The sequence below is a fragment of the Rhea pennata genome, chromosome 1 (assembly GCF_028389875.1).
Source record: "Rhea pennata isolate bPtePen1 chromosome 1, bPtePen1.pri, whole genome shotgun sequence".
Classification (NCBI taxonomy): domain Eukaryota; kingdom Metazoa; phylum Chordata; class Aves; order Rheiformes; family Rheidae; genus Rhea; species Rhea pennata.
The window spans coordinates 72003676-72028256 of NC_084663.1; the positions used below are offsets into that span (position 1 = coordinate 72003676).

General features: G+C 40.1%; 1 protein-coding gene across 3 annotated transcripts in view; it reads left to right on the forward strand.

Moving 5' to 3' along the window:
• PDE3A (phosphodiesterase 3A) overlaps nt 1–24581 on the forward strand; it is a 257748-nt gene that overhangs the window by 60379 nt on the left and 172788 nt on the right. For 2 of the 3 annotated variants that reach the window (XM_062591408.1, XM_062591418.1), the window contains exon 2: nt 4892–5062. The exons of the other annotated variant lie outside the window; for it this stretch is intronic. The gene's annotated coding sequence lies outside the window, so the exon portion shown is untranslated. The remainder of the gene's footprint in view (nt 1–4891; nt 5063–24581) is intronic. 3 annotated transcript variants of the gene reach the window in all.

A 24581-nucleotide genomic window follows, 5' to 3' on the forward strand; every position in this document is an offset into this window, starting at 1 on the left:
GGGGATTGAGACAATCTTTGCAACTTGCAGGAAAAGGAGTTGCTCTTTGGAAATGCAAGTTATATTAGCTAGCACAAATGACTGCTTGCATGCATCTTGGGCATTTGCATAGCATTTCCCAAATCCAGGCCTTTAGTACTCTATATTTCTTTAGGTTCAGCTTTGTAAAAGCAGGGAGGCTTTGCCAGGGCTTCGTTACTTTGGAAGATTCAGGACAAAGTATAGAAAGGTTTAAGCAATCTTTCACCTATGTGGGGGACCTTGATCTGCCCCCAGATTTGATTTCTGTTAACTCCAGTAGAAGATATTTAGGAGTGTGGCTGCAAAGGGCTTTTGTATGAGGCTCCATATCTCTAAAGAGAGAGAAAATTGACTGTTTTATGAGCATAGGAACCTCCTAAACTTCTGCCTTCCAAACTTCTTTTCCTCCTCAATTATTTGTTTTCTCTTTACCACTGTCAGTTGTTGCTAGTAACAAAGGAGACTTTTCTTGTATAGGGATGGTATCAAATGCTTGTTTTAAGTAATTTTGCAGCTGGACGCATGCCATCTTCCCACACGAGTTGTACTGCTTCTCTTTCTATGTGGCAGAAAGGACATGATTAAGAGCAGAAGTTGGTCTTATAAAGATGTAGGTTAAGATAAAGAAGACATGCAAGAACTGTTGATAAGTGACTATCTTATATGAGGCATGTTACAATATTTCTGCAAGATTTTCCCATTTCTTAAATGCAGCAGCCAAATGTTCATCTCTGACTTGAGTGTCCTTATTGTGCTCAAAAAAAAGAGGGCTGACAGAAAGGAGGAATGGTGCGGAAAATGTGAGCCACCTTTCTTGTCCCCCACCCCCATGAGTTGAATTTAAATTCGTTTATACAAAGGTATATGGCTTATTTGCAGTTTCTCCTAATTATTGAACGAGTTCCGCACCCAAACAGACAACTGTAACCAGACAGCCAATTATTTACCAGTTCCTCTGCTTGCATCTGCATCTCTTTTCATTTGCAATGTTAAGAAACGTTTCCAAGAGGACACTTAGAGCATTAAAAGCCAAATGAGAGGTACTTTGCTTGCCTTTCCGTTATCATTGCCTTCAATAAAGTTGCTGTAATGTTTGCTCCCAAATGTGTGCTTGTGGGTGGGGAGAGAGAGAGACGAGGACACAGTTAGGGTTGCAGCTATTTTTCTGATGATTTCCACCCAACACAAACACTTGGAACATAACAAAGCGGTCAACGTGGAAAAAGCTCTGGGGCACACTGGCGGTTTTATTGACCGTCCCTGTCATAGTTGCATGCTGGCCACCTTTGAATTGACAGTTAGCAGAAGTGAGCGAATACACGTGTTTTTTGTAATGCAGTGATAAACTGGTGGAGAGTTGGAGCGAGATGGCTTCAGGAGTTGTGTGTTCCCCACCAGGGCCCTGAGGCCGTTGATGTTCTGTCTCAGTGGGGTGCAGGTGAGACCAGATGTCGCCAAGACTGATGTGCCTCGCTGCTCCTTGTAATGGGCACCGCAGATGCCGCACGCTCGGAAATTTCCGTGCCTGCCTCCGAGATAAATGCTAAGAGGGCCAGCTGATTGTGAATGTGGTTAAACACCAGAGCTGCCTGCTTGAAACATGGGCCTGGCAGCTAACGAGCACTGTGAAATGAGTCAATGACAAAAAAAAAAAAAAAAAAAAAAAAAAAGAAAAGAAAAAAAAATAGTAAAATCTAGCTCTTCCTTGAGAAGGGGCTTGGTGCAAAGAAATTGGAAGGGCTGCTGTCCAGACTGGTTGCTGCTTCAGTGTGAGGAGGGAGGTACAGACTGGGGATGGGGGTGGAAGGGCCATAATAATTTTAACAGTGTCACGTGATACTTCGGGCATTTGGTTGCAGAGGCCAACCCAAGAAAACCCTTGGGAGAATGCAATCTCAGGACTCCTTAACTGGCATTGAAAAACTGAAGCATTCAAAATGGAGCTGGTATAGGGTGAAAGACCTTTCCCTGGCTGGGTCAGGCTGCGATGTGTATGCTTTAAATACAACGGATTCTGGTGCAATACATATGTGAGTAAGCAAAATACTAGCAAACAGGGCTTTCAGGCAAGCACGTTGTAGCACCTACAGAGTAGTGTTGATTACTGAGATACGCTCTGGATTTAGTGAATTTTGGAATGAATTAATCTCAGAATTGACAATAAAGTGCTGTTAGCTGCATTTCTGCAGGCTTTCTCATGCTTCCAGTTGTGTTTAATATAATAGATTTAATAAAATAAATAGAGATGTTTCATGCTTTATTTCAGAAGCTGAATGTTCTTGGAAAGTCTGTTGTGTTTGATTGAATGACCAGTGTTATAAATCACAAAAAAAGACAGCAGTGCAAAGAATAAAACAAAGGGAGTACAGGTACTTTTCTTCCATCTATCTTTCATGAAATTCATGAAAAGGCTAATCATATGGTAGCTCCTACAACCACAGCTCTGTTCCTTAATGCATTTAGAAGTGCCAAAATGACAGTGTGGCATAAATCACCCATTGAAACTCATCTTTCCGTTCAAGAATACTGCTCCAAAAAAGCAGGAGGGAGGAATTGATGGAGCAGAGAATGACTAGTTTTTGTTCTTTAAACAGAAGAGCTAAAAACTGGGAGGGCAGGGTGTTGTTCATGTAAATGAGCAGAAACGAGCTGGAAAAAGGGGGTGTCTATTTCAAAATGAGGTAAAATGTACAAAAGCTTCATATTTCATAGTTTTATGCATTTGCTTTTGGGATTTTTAGGGCATGTTTGTGTGGTACAGAGGTTCCCATGCTGAGTACTTATATTTACTGAATGCTTGAGCAAATAGTCACAAGGAATGAATAGAAATTACCAGAAAAGTATATGTATTAAAGAAGCTAGAATTAGAACCTGAATGAATCTAGAAGATCTAAACACTTTTATAAATGCAAATTATAAAAATTTGCACTCCTGAATGATGGAGGCTGGTGGCTAGTGGTGTCCCCCAGGGCTCAGTACTGGGTCCCATCCTGTTCAACTTATTCATCAATGACCTGGATGAGGGGACAGAGTGCCTCCTCAGCAAGTTTGCTGATGCTACCAAGCTGGGCGGAGTGGCTGATACACACTGAGGGCTGTGCTGCCATTCAGAGAGACGTGGACAGGCTGGAGAGCTGGGCGGAGAGGAACCTCCTGAGGTTCAACAAGGGTAAGTGCAGAGTCCTACACCAAGGGAAGAATAACCCTAGGCACCAGTACTAGCGGGGGGCTGACCTTCTGGAGAGCAGCTCTGCAGAGAAGAACCTGGGAGTGCTGGTGGATGACAGATTGACCACGAGCCAGCAATGTGCCCTGGTGGCCAGGAAGGCCAATGGTCTCCTGGGGTGCATTGGGAAGAGTGTTGCCAGCAGGTGGAGGGAGGTGATCCTGCCCCTCTACTCAGCCCTGGGGAGGCCTCATCTGGAGTACTTAGTCCAGTTCTGGGCTCCCCAGTACGAGAGAGACATGGAGCTACTGGAGAGAGTCCAGAGTAGGGCTACAAAGATGATCAGAGGGCTGGAGCATCTACCACATGAGGAACGGCTGCGAGAGCTGGGCCTCTTCAGCCTGGGGAAGAGAAGACTGAGGGGGGATCTTATCAATGTGTATAAGTACCTGAGGGGAGGGTGTCAAGGGGACGGGGACAAACTCTTTTCAGTTGTCCCATGTGACAGGACAAGAGGCAATGGGCAGAAATTGAAGCACAGGAATTTCCGCCTGAACGTGAGGGGGAAATTTTCACTGTGAGAGTAACAGAGCACTGAGTCTCCTTCTCTGGAGATATTCAAGGCCCGCCTGGATGCAATCCTTTCTAACGTGGTCTAGGTGACCCTGCTGAGCAGGGAGGTTGGACTAGATGATCTCCAGAGGTCCCTTCCAACCTTACTGATTCTATGATTCTGTGATTTAAACTCTCTGGCATTTTATTTTCAGAGAATCTCAGCAATGTAATACAACATGGTAGTATCTGAATAAACTACTTCTCCTGTCCTGTAGAAAACCTGGTTCCTAATCTTATCTTGTTCTTCAAGATAAATATTTTATTATATACTGGCTGCTTCGTTACCAGACATTTATTCTTTGTACTATTCCTGCTGCTTTCTTGTTTTTCAAGGCATCTTCTAGCTTTAAATAAGCTTTTTCAGACCTGAAGAGATCTTTATCCTTTTGTTACAACTGCTGAAGTGGTTAAATGACCTGGTCAGGGCTGGGCACTGAATCGATGCCCCAACTGGAAATGGGAGAGAGGGGCAGCTTCAGACGTTTGTTTTAACCATTAGTCAGCAGTGGTGAGCAATGGATTGGGATGCTACAGTTGAGAATGTGTCCCTGGTGGGTGTTTTTTTCTTCTTCTTCTGTAACAGTGGGAACTTCTACGGTCCCAATGTGTTGACTTCTCAGTCCCCCGATCAGATTTAGGGATTAAAGACAGGATATCCTGCTGGGCTGGAGAGCAGGGAAGAAGGTGGCAACAGAAGGCTAAATGCCTTAAAACACCCAAGCACCAGGATCGGCCCAAAGTGAGGCATCCTCCTGCCTGTTTCGGGAGGATGGTTTTGGAGCATGACCTGAAGCAGAGCTTTAGAGCATGAGATGAGAAGCTTTCCTATTTTAATACTGAACAACAGTAACTTTTGCCCTCAAATGCGTGATTCTGCATTCAAGCTAGCAAATCTGGAGGTTTGTTAGCAAACAGGAGCAATACAGGAGTAAGTGGTAATTTCTAGGAAGCGTTGTTTCTGGTTACAGTCCAGCGAAGCTGGAGAGAAGAATTTACGGTCCATAGGCTGGATATGGGCCACAACTTTATTTTATAGAGTCTGTGCTCACATTTCAGACTCATCCCTGCTGTTGTTCGATTCTGCTCCAGGGTACGTACATGACTGTGGCTCGCCGAGTGCAGTTGAAGGGCCTGAGCAGCCTGCGGCATTTGACCTTCCCTGGGGAGATCTGAGGAGCCGAAGGGGGTGCCAAAGCTGACCGCAGATCTGGAGAGCAAACTCCTCTTCCTCTCTGGCTGCTGAGAAATTAAATTTCTGCGGTGTGTAACACATTTGTGTGTTTATTCCCAGTACAGTGTTACTGCATAAAGCAATGAAGGGAGAATAAAGCATGCTCCAAGTCCCTTCTAGGGACTGTGTCAGTTTTTGTTAAATTTTATCCTGCTTAAACCAGAAGATTTTGGAGTAAATATCCCTGAATTACAGTCTTTGAATTTAAATTAATCTCAGCATTTCATACTTTATGATACTTCAGGTTTAAATTATTGTTGTCTGAAATAATACATTGCCTATTTTTAATTAAGTTTTTTTTTTATAGTGAATCAGTTTTATTTCTTTGATTGAGTCTGATCCTGCATCTTGTGATAAATGGCTTTTTGTGTAACGGGTGCAATGATTACTTCATGGTGCACATCTGCTAGAGGATGCTTTTGAAAGTCAGGCGAATTTGTTGAGTAAGTGGGCAGATTTCTGATGGCAATCTCCTTCCAGTACAGTAAAGTCTTGCTCAAGTCATTTTATCCTCCCTCTGTTTTTCAAACTGTGTTTTTTTTCTGTCTCTCTCTTCTTCTCTCTACCCTAATCTTTCTTGCTGTCCAGGTACACTTTGGTTTATATCTGTTCGCAGTTATCAAACATGATTACTAGCAACTCTGGTGTTGGACAGTTTACACACAACTCTGACGCAATTACGAGCTCTTAAAAGCTGTGCCGTATGCAATTAGAGGGTTATAAAGCCTAATCTGGCTTAAAAATACAAGCCATCTCCATACAGGATTCTAAAATCCACATAGCAGTGGCAATTTTCAAAACAGCTGTCAAAGAATTGCTTTGCTCACTTTTTGAATCATTATTGGAAAGGTTCATGTGCATGGGAGTTTCTTATGTCTGTCTTTGCATGTTATGCCAGCATATGTGTATGAGCAAGGGGGAAGCCCACACAGACTCAATATGATGTCTTTATATAACATTATTATATTCTCCAATAAATGTCATCCTTTAAGTCTAGGTAGTTTGTTGTTGGATAAGCAAGACGCATGAAGTTTTAATAGATTTTAGTTCAAATCAGTGCTACAAACTTCTGGAGTTAGGGAATCTTATTTTCTCTTTTATTAATGGTTACAAGGCTTTGCATATGTTAGAGCTGTTGCAGCTAACACTGCTTTTATTTAACATAGCCTGTTTCACCGCACAAACCGGTTGTAAACTGCATGAAGAAAACCTGTCATCTGGTGCCTCAAAGCAGCACCAGGAGGTTTTGCTGGTACAGTTGGAGTGTCAGATCCCACTCGAGCTTTCCTAGTACGTGCAAGCCCGGTTTTCAAAAGGGTAAATAGAGGGAGTTCCACTTCATGGAAGCATGGACTGAAACTTAGAGACAGGAGGTAATGTATTTGCATTTCAGTGTAAGCAAATGGGGTTGCTCAGAATAGAGGCCGGGTCTCTTAACTTTATCTAATGCCATGATCACATTTATATACATATATATGCTTTCATATACACATGCGCGCACATGTGCGCACGCGCACACACACACACATATATATATATAAATATGTGCATGCCTATTACATAAAAGGCTTCCTCTCTGAAGCTATTGCTGTTCTGGGGTAGCTAACAGGGAATAGTAGGATTGACAATAAAGTGAACTAAAGACCAGGTGAAGCTTCACGTCTTTTTGTTTTTGCAGACCTACTGTAGCAGTTGGAACATTCAGTGGTTCGCTCTTGTGCGCTAGAATTAGTGCTGAGATGGGACGTCTGGGAAAGATACGTTATTGTATTTATGACATAAAGTTGCGTTCAATTGTTGTTATTAGAGGAGCTACAGCTGGAGCAAGCCTGGAGGTCTTCAGTAACTTCTGCGCTTTCTTTTTGACATCTGGCAATCTTTTTAAAAACAAAGATCTAATCAGTTATGGCTGCTCAGGTACTTGTATTTTGTCATTCTGGGTCACCTTTTATGAGGAACAAGTTAAAAGCAGTGTAGCCTTCCTTGCACTTTGTTATGGGTTTATTTTGAAGGGTTTTTTTCCGTTGTACTTCTATTTTTTCCTCCTTTTTCCCATAATAAAGTTTGCATTTGGAAGTGTGTGCGAATGAGAAGTAGCAGAGTTAATGATTGTCTCATCTGGCTTTCTAAAATAGTGCAAGGCGCTGAGTCACTTCATGCCACTAGTAAGTTGCGTCATTTTGCTAGGATCAGAATGTTCCAATCTCAAAACAAGTACTTTTTACAATGAAAAACCAGTTGTTACTATATATTTAATATATACATATGTATGTCTGTGTTTGTGATGTCTTCCAATCCAAAGATGATGATCTTTCTTTCTTATTGTGTGCGGGGGTAGTGAATTAATAACCACCATCTCTTTCTACTTGACCCCAGCGTTTAGTTGCAGGAGGGAAGGATATATAAAGTAAACTTCAAACTAGAACCTTTTTTAAAGATGTTGTTTGTAACTGTGAATGGGGAAAAATGTCAAGAGAGTCTATTTAAAAAGTATGGGAATACTAAACTTGATGGATTAACTTTTTATTGTGTTTTTATTTCCAACACGTTGTATGCATCATCTTTTCTTTCCAGTTTTGAAATGATTCCTGTTCATATTTTTGACTTCTGTTGCAATGCTCTAAGGTAAATTCTGTAAAAAGCCACATGTGTTCCTCCTCCTGGTTGTGTGCAGATGTGTTTGCTGTGCTGAGTATTCGATATGTTGATTTTTTTCAAACTTTATCAAATGGGAATGAAAAGCACTATTTATTTTACATCTATTTCTCTTCTCATGCTTTGCCAGCAAGTCTGGTCAGTTTTGCCATCAGGATTTCATCAGGCTAAGTAAATGTTAATGTTTTAATGGCTCCACTACTAGAAATTTTCCCTCAGATGGAAAAAGCAGGCTGCAGGGAGAAGCCAGCAAAGCAGCATTGCGTGTACAGGCAGTGCGCTTGTGCTGACAACTGAGGCCAGAAGCGCTCGGGTGCTAGCAAAGGTTGGGAAGTTGAGGCTAAGGCAGGGACAAGCCTTGACCCTTGACCAGAGATGACCCCATTTTTTTCTTGATAAATTCCTGATTCCTGCAAAATCCCTTGCAGGTGACCCCATCTCTTCATTATAAAATAAATAATATTAAAAAATGAAAATATAACAATAAAATCTATTTCTAGGGCTTGAGGATCCTGCATTTCAATATACAGTCAAACCCCAGGACTTCTGTGTCTTTGTTCCCTGAGTCTCTGCCACACTGACAGGAGCCTTTTTTCTATTTCTGTTTTTTGCTCCTAATGGAACAGAAAAAGATAAACTGTCTGTATACAGGAGGGAAGTGCCAAGCTGGGATGCTGAGATAATTGATAAAAACAAATGGAGTTTATTTTATCATTTCAAATGGTCTTAACTGATGGGTTTTAGTTATGAATGAATTAACAGGGAAGTCTCCAATATCTGTTATCGTTATGACAGTGCGAGAGAGGTGAATGTTCAAAAGAAAATAAAAAAGGATAAAGAAGTTGCAGCAAATGTCTGGTGACTTTGGAACACAAGAGCTGAGTTAGAGGGCAGAGGTTGACATATGTTAGGTTACTAAAAACCATGTAATGTTAAAACAGTTCCGTTCTTCATGCGGACAAGTTCTGCAGCTGCTGTTGCTCATATTTTCCATTTTGTGGAGGATTTTTTAAAAAAACATAATGGCAGGATCTTCCCTGTATGGGAAGATCACAGGATGGTACATGATTTATTCCTTTGAGAAGATGGTTTATATGCTGGATTTTAAAGCAGAGTAAATGCACTGATAATCAGTGCAAACATGTAGCATGAAGAGAAGCTAGATTTCTTTTCCCCTGTAATTCCATAAGATAAAAATACTGGGCAACTGATTTAAATACCTCTCAGTTCACAGGTAGGCTTATTATGCGATGAAGTTCCATGGTCACAGAGTGGGTGACAGCAAGCAAGGATTGATACTTTTATTTTAACATCATTGCACTCTTACCATCATACGGCACTGGCCTTATACTCTCACAAACTGTTTGCACATAAGTTACAAGGAATAAAAAGCCTCCTATTTTTCCAGCCCACTATGAACTAGCATGACCTATAATCTGTGCAAGGGAAAGCAATTTAGTGGTACATTTCTCCACCGTGATGCCTTGAACAGCTGAGCTGCCCCGATCAGCAGCAAATTGCCATGTTTTTTGGATTAAGGTAGGAGGTCCAAAGGGAATAGTGTCAGAGGTAAAGCTGTTCCAGGTTGTTAGAGATCATACATGCCTGATTGCTTCTAGCTCCTATGGACAACAGGATGTTCTGCTTGAAGACTTTTGATTTGCCCTGGCATGACCAGCTTCATGCTTTGATGCTCTATGTAAGTGCACTATAAAAGCCTTCAGCAGTTGCAAAAGATTTTGAGAATAAATAAGTCTCTCACAGGTCAAGTTGTTGAAAACCCAAAGACTTGACAGATAGATTCAGGTTAGGTATGGAACACATATTCTGCATAGTGGTTTCATCAGACGCCTTTTCCAGCATCCTCAGCTGGCAAGATTGGACAGCAAATCTCAAATACAAAAGTTTAGACAGAAAAGAAATGTATCCAGTGTTCCAAACAAGCATATTATGAATTAGGTGTGGTATTAACTTGAATGAGCCGTGGCAGAGACAAACCCTTTTAGTATTCAGTGTGCGTCTCTGTGTATTGGGATTTTTAATTTTTTGGTTAATCCATGTACATTTCTCAAGGTCTTTCTGAACTACTGTCACTGGACACTTTCTTCTAAAATGAAAGTAGATACTTCCCCATAACTACCTTGCAGCAGCACTGGAACTTCTATAGGAAAACCAGCAAGTATCATGAGACTTGTGATAAGACTGTGAATGTCATACTCTGAATGGCTCCACGCTGAACTACAGTGCCTAAACCATCCTACTTTCATTATCTAAGAAAATAGGCAGATTTAGTGCTTATTTCTAACTATTTAAATGATCTGACAATAAATAGAAAATTGAGGTAATTTGTATGCATTTGAATGTATGCACGCTAGTAAATATTGGCGGTTGCTTTCTTTGTACGCCAAAACATGTTAACTTTATGATATCGAGTGACATGACATCTTTATTTGTGGCAGAGTTTCTTACAATCACAAAGTCCTCTTTCTTTAGTCTTCATATAAATATGTGTTTTGACCTGTCCTCCAGAGATGTACGAGTAGCCTAATCACGGGGAAACGCTTGGGCCAGAGCAGGCAAGTTTGCATGGGAGATCATATTCTCTTAGCTTTGAGAAAGACTGCTTATCCATGTTGAAGCTGCATGATGAGAAGTGGAAAAGTGGGGCCTGATTCTGAAGCAGAAGGGCATTCAGGAAGAAGTTCTGCTAAGGGTGATATGGCTGCTGCTGAGTTTGCAGGAAGCACTCATGGTGTTATCCTTAGAGTGGATATGTTGTCCAAAATTGGTTGCTTTGCACACCAAGTAACAGAACCCAGATTTTGGACAACAGATGATATACCCATTTGACACCAAAACGTTGCATTTTAGAGTGTGTCATTTCAGTATGTTTGTCACAAAGTGCAGGAAGTTATTTATGGCACAGCTGTTTTAAATTGAAACTTTTGAGGATAATGAGACAACTCTCCCTCTGCTCCCATCCCCCTGCTCGAGTTTTCATGCAAGGGTGCATTTTCCGTGACTCCAATATTGTTTGAACATCAGGATATTGCATAAGTGTCTCTGGGGGAAAATAGAACATGCAGAAGCAGAAAATGACCTATGCCCACCCACAAGGGCTATTAAATGCAGCTTCACATATAGTGTCAATGACGAGGAACATTAAGGGTGGGGGGAGAAGTGGAGGCACTTGAATGTTTTAATTAGTGGGGGCGGCAGTATTCAGATCCAGATTCTCACGCTACTTTTTACAATGGCTTTCTGCACGAGCATGGGCACGTCTCCTAACCTCTCTTACTTCTGCTCTGAAATTGAGCTTTCCTTACTCCTGCAGTGAGCAGGGGGAGAAGAGGATAGCCAAGTATAATGTAGGGTTTTTTTGTTGTTTTGTTTTGTTTTGTTTTTTACTGCTCTGAGTTTCTATAGGCAAAGAAATCATTAAGGGAAAATGTACATAAACATGTTAAGCTGTTAGACAGCTTGTGCAAATTACATAGTTTATTTTGGAGAAATAGCTTTGGTGGCAATATCATAAGACAGGCTTCATCCTATACAAGAAAAGATTAACACGGTCTATGGCCTGACTCCATGAGAAGCAGCTTTGACAGCATCTGGAACTATAAGTCATTTACCTGAGATAAACTTGTGACAGAAATTCTGGCGAAATCACTGTACTGGTTTATTATTTCAGTTAATGTGAGTTGGCACTCTGCCATTTATTGCCCCTGCAATTAAAGCTCATGGAAGTTTATGGAAGTTCATGGAAAGGATGCCCTTGCCTTCCATACTTGATATGCTCCCTCTACTGGTGTAACAGCTACTAATGGAAGCAAGTTAGATTAATTTCACTTTTCATACATGAATATTCCTATAAAACAGGCATGTATCAAGCCTGAAGTCCACTGTGCAAAACTACATTAAAACTCAAAAATCTCTAGGCATATATTGTGTCTGAAAACTTGGGAGAGGAATTTAAAAATCCTGGGATAATATATATTCTGGAGTTATTTAGTAAATAAGTGTATTTACAAAACAAAAGATTTTCAGGGTTTGTTTTTTAAGCTCTCTTCATGTATATTCCTCATGGGGCTCGGTGCTAGCGATTTCTTTTTTTTTTTCTAAATGAAAGGGAAGATCTTAAAATAGCTATGAGATTGATGGGGATTTTTGAAAGTGAACCTCAGCTATCAGAACACTTGCTGTAAAAGTAGAAGCCTTGAAAGTTTAAAAAAATGTCAGGTTGCCCTTTGGAACTAAAAGATTTGCAGACCTAAGTTTCACGGAAGTGGTGGCGATTCTGAGGAATGGATTAGGTCTTCACAAGACCTGACTGTATTCGTGTTAGTTGGAAGCTGCCTGGTTTTGAATGACAACAGATTAGAAAATTGAGGGATTTAGAACAAATCATATCCTGCTTTACTCAAACTGAAAAAGGTTCATAAACATGAGAAAAGTCTAAAAAACCCGAAGTAAATTAAAGGTCTTCCAGTAAATAGCAGCCACAGAAGAAGTGTAACCACTGACATTTCTTTATGAGCCAGTCTTTAGGCACTTGTTGAGTCTTTAAATCTGTAGAGCCTGTGGCAGTCCCTGTTGAGGTCCTCACAGAGTCCTCAGCTTGGGGAAGTCACGTGAAAATGTGTGTATGCCGTGCTTCTGAAAAGCATGGCATTCTCAGCAAAGGGAGGTCTTTCTTTTTATGAGTATGATCAAGTAAAACATGGCTCAGTAAAACACTGGATACTTGGGCCTTGCACTAGAAAAATCTCTTAAACTTGAGTGTAAAGCCCAGAAGTATAAAAATGAAGAAATGCAATGATTTCAGTGAGGTCTGTTTCTGTGCTTACGGTAAAGCACCTGCTTGCATGGTTTGTGGAGCATGACGCCTCTTGGGTAGAGCCCGTGGGGAAGGATGGGAAACTGCAAGCTCTCCTCAGCCCAAGTGCTCTTAGTTCAGTTTGCCTTTTGACATTTGGCTCTGCTTTGTTATGCACATCCTAAGTGGACTCCTCACTGTCCCCATGTCCTTGTTCAAATAAATCAGTTTGGGGGGGTGGCAAAACAGTTTGGTTTTTGCAGACGAGACTTGTTCCTAGATATGCTTCTGTGCAGCTCCGCGAAGAATGAAGGTGCGCCAGATGTTTTGTAACAAGTTCTTCTCATAGGTCAGGGGATGTTTCTGTGTGTGCAGCTTGGCTTGGAGTTACTCATTCCCAGATCTTTCTGGATAGCAACCCTGTTCTGTGTGAGCTTATGCCTACTATATGTTTGCTTTCTCTGCTTATAAACATAGACGTGGAACTTTCAGGTTTTGCCACTTATTTTTCCTTCAAAGATAAATTATTTTGCCATAATGTGTACTAATTGGCTCATTGAAAAGAAATAACTTGGCTTTCCATAGTGCGTTTGTCTGATGGCTTGCTGTAATAGCACATCATTTGTATCACTGTGCATATGAATTAAAAAAATGAAGTACAGAGTTTCTTATTCTAGGAATAAATAGGCTCAAAAGTACCCAGAGGAACTGAAACTTAGTGGGAGACAAAGAAACAAATACAGTCGGCTGCAGTCTAAAACCTCATCCCTGTTTTCATAATTATATTATTAGTTATAGGATGGAAATATGGTGTGGCTTAGTTTCCCCGAAAATCTCCAATTTCCTCATAGATTTTCTGTGAGATAACTCATTGACCTGTGAAAATCTGACCTATTTTCATGCTGCTGTTTAAGTGTAGTCCTATGCTGCTTAGTAAATGAAGTTATTTGTCTTTAAAGCCTGATGGATTGAAAAAAAAGAAATAAAGTTGGCCTTGTTAACTTCATTGCCTGCATAAAGTAAAACCCATCATGAACATCATGCTGCCTGTATTTCTCTGTGCATGTGTGTGTGTATATATATATATATATAATTTATAAAAATTGGTATAAGAAACATAAGACGGAGATGCTAAACAAAAATGGGGAAAGAAGACTAAATCACTTTGTGAACAATTGGTAATTTATCTAAGATGTCTCCTCAGTAAGTGTTTGATATTTTTCCGTAACCATGAGTTGGCACTCATGGGTCTGACTGTATCAAACATTTTTCAACATGTTGAACATAACACGTGGCCGGGTGCAGTGCTGGCAGTCTCTAGTTGCGACTCTGTTGGCATGCAAGGCAAACAATAGTTTCCACTGAAAAATACGGGCAAACCAAAGGTGAGAAAAAGAGATGAAGAACAGATTTTGTTGCTGTTGGAAGCTTATGAAATTGCGTGTTTAACTCCTTTGGTCAGGCTTCTCTTCCTTCATTTGATTGTGGAGTGATGATGTTCATTATATAACGTGATTTAGGATTATAGTCGGCTTCTGTATGATCAATGAGTCTGGTGGAGATTTTTATTTTGGGGAATGTTAATTGATTGTTTTTTTTTTTTTTACAATGATTACATGTTAGGAAGTTGGACTGGATGTCCTCCTGAGGACATCCAGCCTGAATTGCCATATGATCTTATGAAATTTTGATTACCTGTGTTTGAAGCTATAAAACCTTTGCAGATGTTAAGAAGACTTTTTGATGGTTGTTTGAAAAGGGAAATAGGAACATTTACTGGCATTTATCATTAGGGTGAAAAATGCAAAAGCTGTGTGCTTTCTGTGTTAGCACCTCCTCTATATTGCAAGTGTTACTGCTTTGTGGTGGTGCATGCAAGGAAGGGAAAGCAGAATGAAAGCAAGTGAAGTTTTAGTTGTTTTGATGATGAGTGAGACAGCAGTTACAGTTTTGTTTTTTCCTTGAGTAAAATAGGTATTCATAGGGCTATTGTGTAAACATATGATACAAGGGAATCTGTAAGCTACATCCATTAGATCAAGAGGCTCAGAAAGGCAGAACTGGTAATTGATTTTGCATGTGTTTTTATTTTTGTTGGAAATCAGGCCTGAAAGAGCTCCCTTAGCTCCTTGTACGTAGGTTAAATGTATTTGAATCGGTCCCTGAGCAGTTTTGTACTTGCTAGTGATCGTGCAGAGTATTAGGAAAATAGGAGAGGCAATTGTGTGAATTAAGGCTTAAATGACTAACAAGGGTAAGAGGGAGATACTTGTTATCGTGGTGGTTACTTCTTATAAATGGACTCCAGGGATGCTAGAAATAAATTCTGACGGCTTTTTCCTCCACCGAGTATTGACACTCCGTTTGATGAGCTTGGTAAGGGGAACACAGCAGGAAGAGCACCTAGCAGGGAACAGGAGGAATTAAGGGTGCTAAAACTGTCCTACCTTTTGCTTTCATGCGAGTGACGGGTTCTCTTCTTGGCATCCTGTCGTGCCTCCTTGCCCTGTGTCTATTTTGCATTGAAATAAAAGCAGGGGTGTGAAATCTGTATTGCTTGCTGTAACTTCTAAAACTGTTTTTCTTTTCTAGTGACTCCAGTGTAATGGTGTAAGGTGTTCAAATAAGCACGATTCAAGTTTAGGTTCCTTGTAAGGTACCTTCTGGACTTAGAATAGCCAATGCATCTCACCTGTCCTAGTGTCTCTTGCTTATGAGCCCATTTAAGTATGCTGCAATAGGAGAGGGAAGCAAATAAGTGTCGAAGAAAAGATATAAAAAGAAAAAAGCTATATTTTAAGGTATGTGATGAGATATTGACAAATTTTGTTCAACTGTTTCTAGCAATGTTCTTGATAGTATACTTGTAAATCATAGACTTGAAGTATTGTTGCTTCATATTAAGCATTTGGAGACCTGGCAATCTCAAGAGAATAAATTGGCCAAGACTGTGAGATCTGATCAACATTTGATTATTTATTCTTTGTACCACAAGGGCAGAAGTGCCTTTTTCATGATTTTTTAATCTGTTCATATAAATAAAACTTCTAACAGTACAAGAAATATAACATCATTTTAACGGACCCTTTTTTTCCTCTGCCTATAGGTATAAATAGAATAGTGACGTCTTTCTCTCCAGGCTCCGTGCATCATTCATGCGGTGCATCTCTTTTCTAGGTCACAAAGCTTTTTTCTTACTTCTTTTTTCTTTTTTTTCCCTCCCACTTTTTTTTTGTTAAGGACAGTGACAGGGCTCAGGAAGAACACAGAACTCTGCTTCTGAAAGCAGCGCCTCTCTGTGGAATGGCAGCAGGGCACAAAATCACAAAAACATGAATTTGATTCAGAACTGTAGGATATCCTAATTTCAGTAAAAATACATTTCTTGGTAGAGATGTCTCACAGACAGATGATTTTCAGTTTGAGGGTGCTGTTTTATTTTGTTTTCTGTTCTTTTCATTATGAGGTTGTGCTGGAGGGTGTAATAAGTATTAAACAGGAAGAATATGTATATTATAGAGTCATCTTCAAAGTGGATTTTCATGAGGAAATCATGATATTAACGTTCATTTTATATGATCAAAAGACAAACCTGATGATGTATTTCCAGTGCAATTGATGGACCTACTGACCTGAGATCTAGTTGATCTAGCTGAGAACTGGATCTGCTGAGTAATACCTCCCAATTGTCTGTATTATAGTGGATCTTCCTATTGACCAAAAATCAGGTCTCAGATTTCTTGGGCCTTCCTGTGCACTGGACACTTTGTGTCCAGTGGAAATGGTTAGGTTTCTAGTGAAATCTATTGTCATTTTTTTTGAGAGTTTAAACCAGTATGAGACCTCTTTTCTTGAATACTTCTTAACAGAGTTGTTTCTGTATAAAGGCTTCCTCCTGCATTTCATATTGAGATCTGCTGCTTCTTAAAGCAGGGGGTTGGTCTGGGTGACCTCAGGTGGTCCCTTCCAACCAAAACTATTCTGTGATTCTTCTGTATAGACAAGCTAGTGATACCCAAATAGGATGGGAGCACTACGTATTGCTTAAGTATATGTGCACAAAGTATAATAATGCACAAACCTGTGCTCCAAGCGTAAAAGCTATATTCATTCATTTGGGCCACATCTCCAATGAAGCTAAACAGGAATTCATTTTTATCTCACAGGTCAGAGCCAGCTCAGAGCCAGTCTGGTCTGCTCCATCAGCTGAAAGGAGATTGAAGCAGGGTGAATTTTCAAAGGCATCAGTTTGCAGGGGGAAGTCTTGCTTCTGGTACCATTTTAATATGTGATCTAGACACTACTTTTCAGCATGGACCTTTTTCCTGTGCCACAGTATACCTGAAAGGTGATTTACAACTCAATAAGTACTTGTGGAGTTGCAATTTCTTTGAAAATGCATAAATGAAGTTACCAGGTTATCTTTCACTTTCCCAAAGAAGCCATTTTTATTTACTAGCTGTTGGTGTTTTTAGTAACTGGACTTTTTTTCCCATGCTAGCTGCAGGGGAAAGTAATTTAATTGTGGTTTCTAAACAGATATACACTTGGAAAAAAATGTAGCCAGAAATAACACATCAAAAGGCAGCTGCTATTTTGTTATGTGCTTATTAGTTAAAGGTAGCATCATCTTTTCTCCTCTGCCCTTCATCTGTCAGCTGAAAACTTCTTCAGATCTCCTTTTAGAGGTGTGCCATTTTGGGCAACCAGTGCAGTGAAGAGATTGAGCATGTCTCTTGTTTCCTTTTTTAGCACAAATTCAATGTGAATATACATTAGGCTGAATAAGAGAGCAGCTGTTCTAAAGCAAGGTCTTGACACACAAATATTGCAGTGACGTACAAAGACTAATATATGTACACACAGAGAAAATGTGCATGTATTTATTCCCCAGAGTCTGGAGGAAAAAAAGACCCTGCTTGTTACTATGGTCACTGTTTTTAATGATAGCATTTGCCAAAATTTACCACACTTCACTTCCTTTAGCTCGATGCTGCAAAGCTCTGTGCACCTTTTTACTTCTGCTAAGGCTTTGCCCAAAAGATACAAAATTTGAAGGATTTTTTTGGGGAGAGTGGGGTGGGGTTGTTTTTGTTTTTTTCCAATAACCATTAAAGTTGATAACAAAACTCTGACTTCAATGGTGTTGGGTCATGATGTGAGTGCATGCTTTATTCTTAAGGGGAAACCATTGTGGTAATTTGTTGGCAAATACTGACTCTAAGGCAATCAGTAAAGGACTTTTATGATTCGTGCTAACCCAAAGGAAACCACAAGCCAGGCAGTTCCTGTGATTTGCTGATACCAACGGTGGATGCCTTTTTTTCCTTTCCGTGATGCTACAGCCACTTCACTTGGACTGCTTCATGCATGCAAATTGAGCATTCGTGTTGGTCTATGTTAGAAGCTGCTTTCTGCAGATATTTTTTAGTCTACTGGATCTTTATCTGGTCCTTGGCTATCTGTCTTCCCTGGGAAATCCACAGGTCAAATATGTTCCTTTTCTACTTAATCTCTGTGGACTTGAATACTAGTGGCATTTGTGGAGATTCTCAGGCTGCAGCTTCCATTTTTTTTTTTTTTTTTTTTGTCTTCTCTCTACTGTTTTTAAAATGATTAAATTACTTCTTTTATCATCACTTATAATCTTCTTGATCCAAAGCTGAGGCTTTGTCCTGCAGTGATATAATATCTTGTTCAAAGCAGATATCCAAATATATATCCCATGTCAGCCAGTAAGGCTGACCCTTACTGCCTAATTTGAGATGCTTTCCAAATGGCTTTGCTGGACTGGGTGAGCTATGCAGAAGTGCTTGTAGGAACTGTGTTTTGGGGGGTTCGCACATGTGGCTGCTTCTAGCTGTGATAAAAGCCATGGATGGAGTTGCTCTGGGTCAGCTGGAGGTGGAATGCCTGAGAGCTACAGCGAGTCCTGTGAAACTAGGAAAAGCAGCACTTGACTTTTAGATGTGGTTGCTGATGTTTTGTGCTTCCTCTTGAGCACTAGCATAGTTCAATATTGAGTCTTATTTTACTTCTGGATCTTTCTGCACACCTCTGTTAATCTAGGAAAAAGCAGGTTGTCAGGAATACACAAGTGGGCCTGCCTTTCACTGAGCAGAGGTCCTGGTCCTGGAGTTTTCTTGTTTTTCTTATGAGGTGTACTACAAAGAAGGATTATTTAACTGCTATTATTCATCCATGCCGAGTATGAATACAGGCAAAAATCCCATCTACTGCCTCCTTTGGAAGTGCTTTGGCTGTCCATTTTCTTTTCTCTCCCAGTAGAGGGATTTCTTTGCTTGGCAAACTGGATTTCACAGTCACAGGATACATTTTCCAGATGTTCAAGTATATTCTTTCCTAATGCATTGAGTACATTATCAAAAAAGCAACGCAATTTGGAGAACACATTGCAGAGAGGTTCATCTTAACCCAGCTATAAAATTATTTTGTCAGCATCGTAGTAAAAACAAGCATGTCTGCTTCATTACTTAATCAAGTTTTAATTTTTACAAGCAATGGAGAAGTTGTATGACTTTTCATTCTGGAGGGTGAAAATAATTTTGAAAGCAGCATGAGTAATTAAATAAAATGCTGCAAGGCAGGGAAGACGAATCAACTTTGCAGCTGATACTGTGTTTATGTAGAAATGTGAGGCGTTATTATTTGTAACAAAATAGAGATAAATGTGTTTCTTTCCTAGATGAAGATTATAACTTGCTGACTCATTGCCTCGCTAGTTGGTGGGAGGGGTTTTTTTTGTTTTGTTTTGTTTTGTTCCCTCCCCCCTTCAATCACACTGCAACTCTCTTGGATAAAATACAGAGAAACTCTCTGAGCCTGGAGGTTTCATAAAGATTGAAACCACAGTTTTCAGTGTTGTGAGCTCTGACTGTGGTTTCATGGGTACTTCAAGCTAATCTATGTTCACGTGGCTGTTGATGGTGGAGTACTGCTTCCTCCCTATCTTTCTCCCTTTTGTAATAACATTACCATTGAATCAGCCCAGTAAGCTGTCTGGAAATGATCCTGCTGAAAACATTTTTTTTTTCTTTGTCAGTCTGATCTTTGTCACCATTCTGAAATTTAATTGGTTTTATAAACGCATGAGACAGCACCTCTGTTTGCTTGGGATGTGTTACCACTATGGTGTGTTCAGCAAGCTCTGCCTGTGATGCACAGGCAACTGCGAGGTTGTTCAGTGGTGCCAGGCCACGGACTCTCCCTGGGTTTCTCATGTTCAAGTGTTGTTCCTGCCCTGGGTTTTGTGTAATTCCTGTCTTCCTTGAAGTTTTCATAGAGGAAGAAAATAAGTGTCACGCTCTTGGTGCACCTGGTGCTAAGAGGGAGGAAGGGGCTGTGCTCATCATTGGTTTCTTCACCTTCCTTGTTTGTATTACTGGAGCTCACCGTGCATGAGAACTGGCTTGCTGACACTCAAACGAAACTTGGCTATGATGTGCAACAGGTCAGAGTTTGGATGCTGTGTGATGCATTCTTGTTTCTCTAACCAATGACTGCAGGCATTCAGAGGAGCTAGACAAATAGAGGTCATACTGGAGCCTGTAGGTTTCATGTTTGAATCTCAGAGTGTCCCAGATTTATTTATACTCATTCTTTTTAATTTCTTTTTTCTTTGAGTGAAACCCTTGTTTGTGACTGAAATGAATATATATGTATGTATGTATGTATGTAAAATCCTACATCCTGCTGGTACAAGTAGTGCCACATAAAGGCTTATGTTTAGATTTCCAAACCTACCACTTCCTCAGCATCATAGTCAACATGATTGTTTTAATCTTGCATGAACCTGGAATTTCAGGTGGAGTGTTTGAAATGAAAGTAAGCAGCATGAGGGTAGCACCGTGAACAGTGTGGGAAAGCATGGTTAGAATTACTGGTCTGGCTTGTTGCTGAATCAAGCCTGATGTCCTTCTGTCCCCTCTGGCTGTTTTCTACACTCCTTGCAATCATGATATTTTATAGAGGTTTTGCAGAGACTTCATCTTGGAAACTCCCAAAGAATTCTACATAGCCAAGAGAGACACTAAGAAAGGGCATGAGAGCGCGTGAATTAAGCAATGACAGATGAGATGGTTTTTGCCCCTCTGTTTACTGTACTAAAGAGAGCACTTGAGAGCTGATGCATTCAGGCCCGATCGGTCACGTCGCAAGCCGGTCGCTGGGCTGGACCTTGGCCCGGTGGCTGCAGGAAGTCCTGTCCTGTTTGTTTCTATTTTAGCAAGGCCCCGCGAGCCGTCGAGATGTCACTGCTGCATTTAGAAACAGGCCGCCAGTGGAAGATGAACTTTCGCTGGGCCAGTTTGCTAGTAGTACAGAATATTTAGAATCCCGCGCCAGGGCTGGATTATAAATATTATAAACATAATCCTGCCCCAGGGAAGCAGCGGCTTCGGCAGGGCTTCCCGGCAGAGCCACGGGCTCCACGTCGGCAGCCCGGGGAGAGCCCTGTGCCGAGCCGAAAGAGCAAGAGGAGCAGCTGTGCTCATCGAATAAGCCCCGTTCGATCAGCCACTTCTGCCAGTCACTCAGCTCTTAGGAGTTCCCACCACAGTTTCTGCCCATACAGATTAATGTGGAGCAAGAAAAAATAGCAAGCCATTTCTGTTTCTTTAAGGGAAGGGGGGAAAAAAAATCTGTTTCTTCAGACAGCTTTTCCCCTGAAACAGCCATCTTACTGGAAGGAAATGACTTTTATTCCTCCCTGAAAATGTAAAGAGGCTTCATAAGTAAGCAAAGGGTGGGGCATAAATGACTGTCCCTCAGCTTGCACTGTGCACTCTCCCCCTTTCAGTGGGACAGAAGATTCTGCCTGTCTTTCCTGGTCGGACCCACAAATGATGATGCTTTTCACTAAAATCTTTCCAGCCTCTGTGATACTGAAATGCAACCCAGGTGAGGTTAAGTTGTAAAGAAAAAAGGCAGACATGAAACAGGATGTGGCCTTCAGTCTCCCCTTTTGTGATCCTGAGAAGAGCAGCTCCATTTTCTGCTTTCTGAAGCCGCAACTGCAATGTGCCACCTCAGTCTGCCTCTATATGACTTTTTTCTTCACTAGTGTATCTTCCCAGGATGCAGATGACATGATTCTCCTAAGTTTGATCAGAAATTGCAAATTGTCCAACAAAAATTCATGAGCTGACCGTGACAGAGGATTCTTCTTGCTTTCTTAAATGCTGCCTGCAGTGGGAAAGGGGCTGCAGCAGTTTCATTAAGAAAATGTAATGCCTCCTTCACATCCTTTTTAACATTTTGGCAGTGAAACAAGATGTATTCTTGATGGAGATGAAGAAAAAAGGCCATCTTCCACTTTTGTCCATGTTATCGAGTTTCTTTTCCACACCTTACTGTGTGGAATAACATGAATTACAGCAAGGTTTGGAAAAAATCTATTATTTAGGAGCTCATGGGTATCAATGATGAATTCTTGCCTGCTCAAGATACTGTAGTTTCAAATGTGTGATCTTTCACTGATTGTTGTTGTAACAGAAGTTTGCTGAGAAAATACAGTAATGTTTTAAGGAAAAACAATAAAAATAAACCTTTATAGAATCAATGAATGTCCTTCATGGAATCTTTTGCTCAAAACAGTGAAACTTAATATTTTATCCAGCAATTAGGGCCAAATATAGAGGAACTTCTTCCTGCTTAATTTTAATTCATTTTTTCTTCTGAAGTAGGTCAGTGCATCCAGATTCGTTGCTGAATTTTCTTTCAGTCATGAGCAGATTTACCTTCTACTATGCTCTGAAAGACACAGCTTAAAGAAAAAGTATCCATCTTTTATGGTAGCTAAATGTTTACATTGACACAGGAAGTAATTTATAGCAGAACTCAGAGCATCAGTCTGTCAGCAAGACCCTCAGGAAATTAATGCCAGTCATGATTTTGTGATTAAATATACCTGCAGCTCATCTGGAGCTCTAGGCGGATGGCCAAGCAAGATTTAGCAACATTCAAATGAGAAGAAGGAAACAGAGAGCAACAGGAAACGTTCTTCTCAGTGGGAACGTGCTCTCCTTTTCGTGGTTACTCCTTGCATGGCAGCTTAAGCATTGCAGCTAAAGAGAACCAGGAGAGCCAACTAATGTGGCTAAAAGCTGTTACAGGTGTTGACAGCTGGGGCCCACTGTCAACTGTGTCAACATCTGTTAAATTGCCAGACCCTGTCTGCTAGTTTATGGATTTTTTTAAATTATGCTAATTCTATTCTCTACATTTATATGTAGAAATGAAAGTAGAATAGCGTTTGCTCATGAGAAACAAACTTGAAAAGTTTGAGGTGAGCTCTGGTTTGCCTGGAAGAACTTTGATAACGGAGAGCCACCGTAATCTGACTCGGTGCCCGTGTTTGTATTTTATCAGCGTATTTGGTGTAGTAGCAACAATGAAACCAACAAAAGTGCACAATAAAACACAACAAAGTTTATTTTGGCTTGGGCTTGACTAGACATTTACCGCAGCGGAATTTTTTATCTGAGTCTGCCAGCTTTAAGTTTACCAGTGATCAAGGGTCTGTGATTGTTTTAAGCTGTGGCTTGATGGATGTGTTTATATGAAAAAAAAAATTTTAATTTTCAAAATTCTGCATACCTAAGCAAGGTAGAATTTTCTTCTTTGTGATTGTTATGCCAAAAAGGCCAAGAAATGCAGGCTTTTGCTAGAACCTGTTCTATTTTTTGGTGAGCTGTGATTTACCAGATTTCAATATTGCATGCCTACTTTGTATTTTTTTCCTATTTTTTTTCCTGCCCTGAGGAATGGAAAATAATTCCATATTGCATCAAAAAAGTGACTTATGCTCTTGAGCATTATTGTGTGGAAATCAGATTAGGAAAATATTTGGATGAGTGAGTGGGTCTGTTTTTCAGAAGGATCCATATCTGTAGCCGTTAAGTGACGTGCTTATGGCTACACACTTCGGTCATGTGTCCTAAAACAACGTTATATAAGAAAGAATATTACAGTATACTTTTATGTTCCTTTCGGCAGGTGAGGATATTTTTAAGAATTTTGTGTTAGAACAGATCAAAAATATTAAAAAACATAGAGAAGCAGGAGTCAGCACACCTTTGTTTAATCTTTTGGTTTATTAGCCCAGATAAAATACAAGTTTTTAACGGTCAAAAGTTCAATACTTCATTTTATGTCTTTACCACAAAAGATGGAACTTTTTTTAAGCCAATACCTGATAACTATACAGACTTTTCCGTAACATATTACCTTAAGGAAAACCTCTACGTAAGAATCTTTCATTGTGTAACTAAATGATACTTCAGAAAGGTTAATTTAACTAGATTTTTGGGGTGATATTTTAAAGTTATTCCTGTTTGCTCATATTTTCACAGGCATATTTGTTTTAAGGTATTTAAAAGAACTCAATTTTTATGCCCATAAGCAATAAATGAATTCATCTGAGCTTTACCATGATTTTCTTCATTAAAGTGAATAAGATGGCTCTTTCAGTGCTGATTCTTGAATACTATGTATTAATACATACATATATAAAATATAGACAGAATATTTACAGCTCATTCATAAAATTTGTGTACACATATATAACTGTCAGAATACTATATTTCTGATAATTCAACCATTTAAGAGACAAACTATTAGATGGAATAGATAAACACAGTGCTAAAGTTTGTATTTTTCAGAAGGTTAAATACATGCTTGGATTATCTGTTTAAAACGTGTTGTTCTCTTATGTCAGGCAGTAAGGGTTTGGTAACACATGGTAGCCTATTACACATTTATTGCATTGCTTTTGGACATTCCCATCCTCATTAGCCTGTTGCTGATTTTTTTTATTAGTTTATATAAACGTACTATTGTTACATATACTTTAGTTATATATGGCTCTTTGAAACAACACATAAACTGTGTTGACCTCCAAGAGTAGTATGATTTTCTGAACCATTCAATGTGGATGGTGCGTTGTGACACCTTTAGCTATTCTGCACTCTTGCCCTGTTGGGTTGCAGCAAGGCTGCAGAGATCTTTGCTATTGTCCTAATACTGCTCTTTGCATATTGCAGGTTTGTTACAGGAAA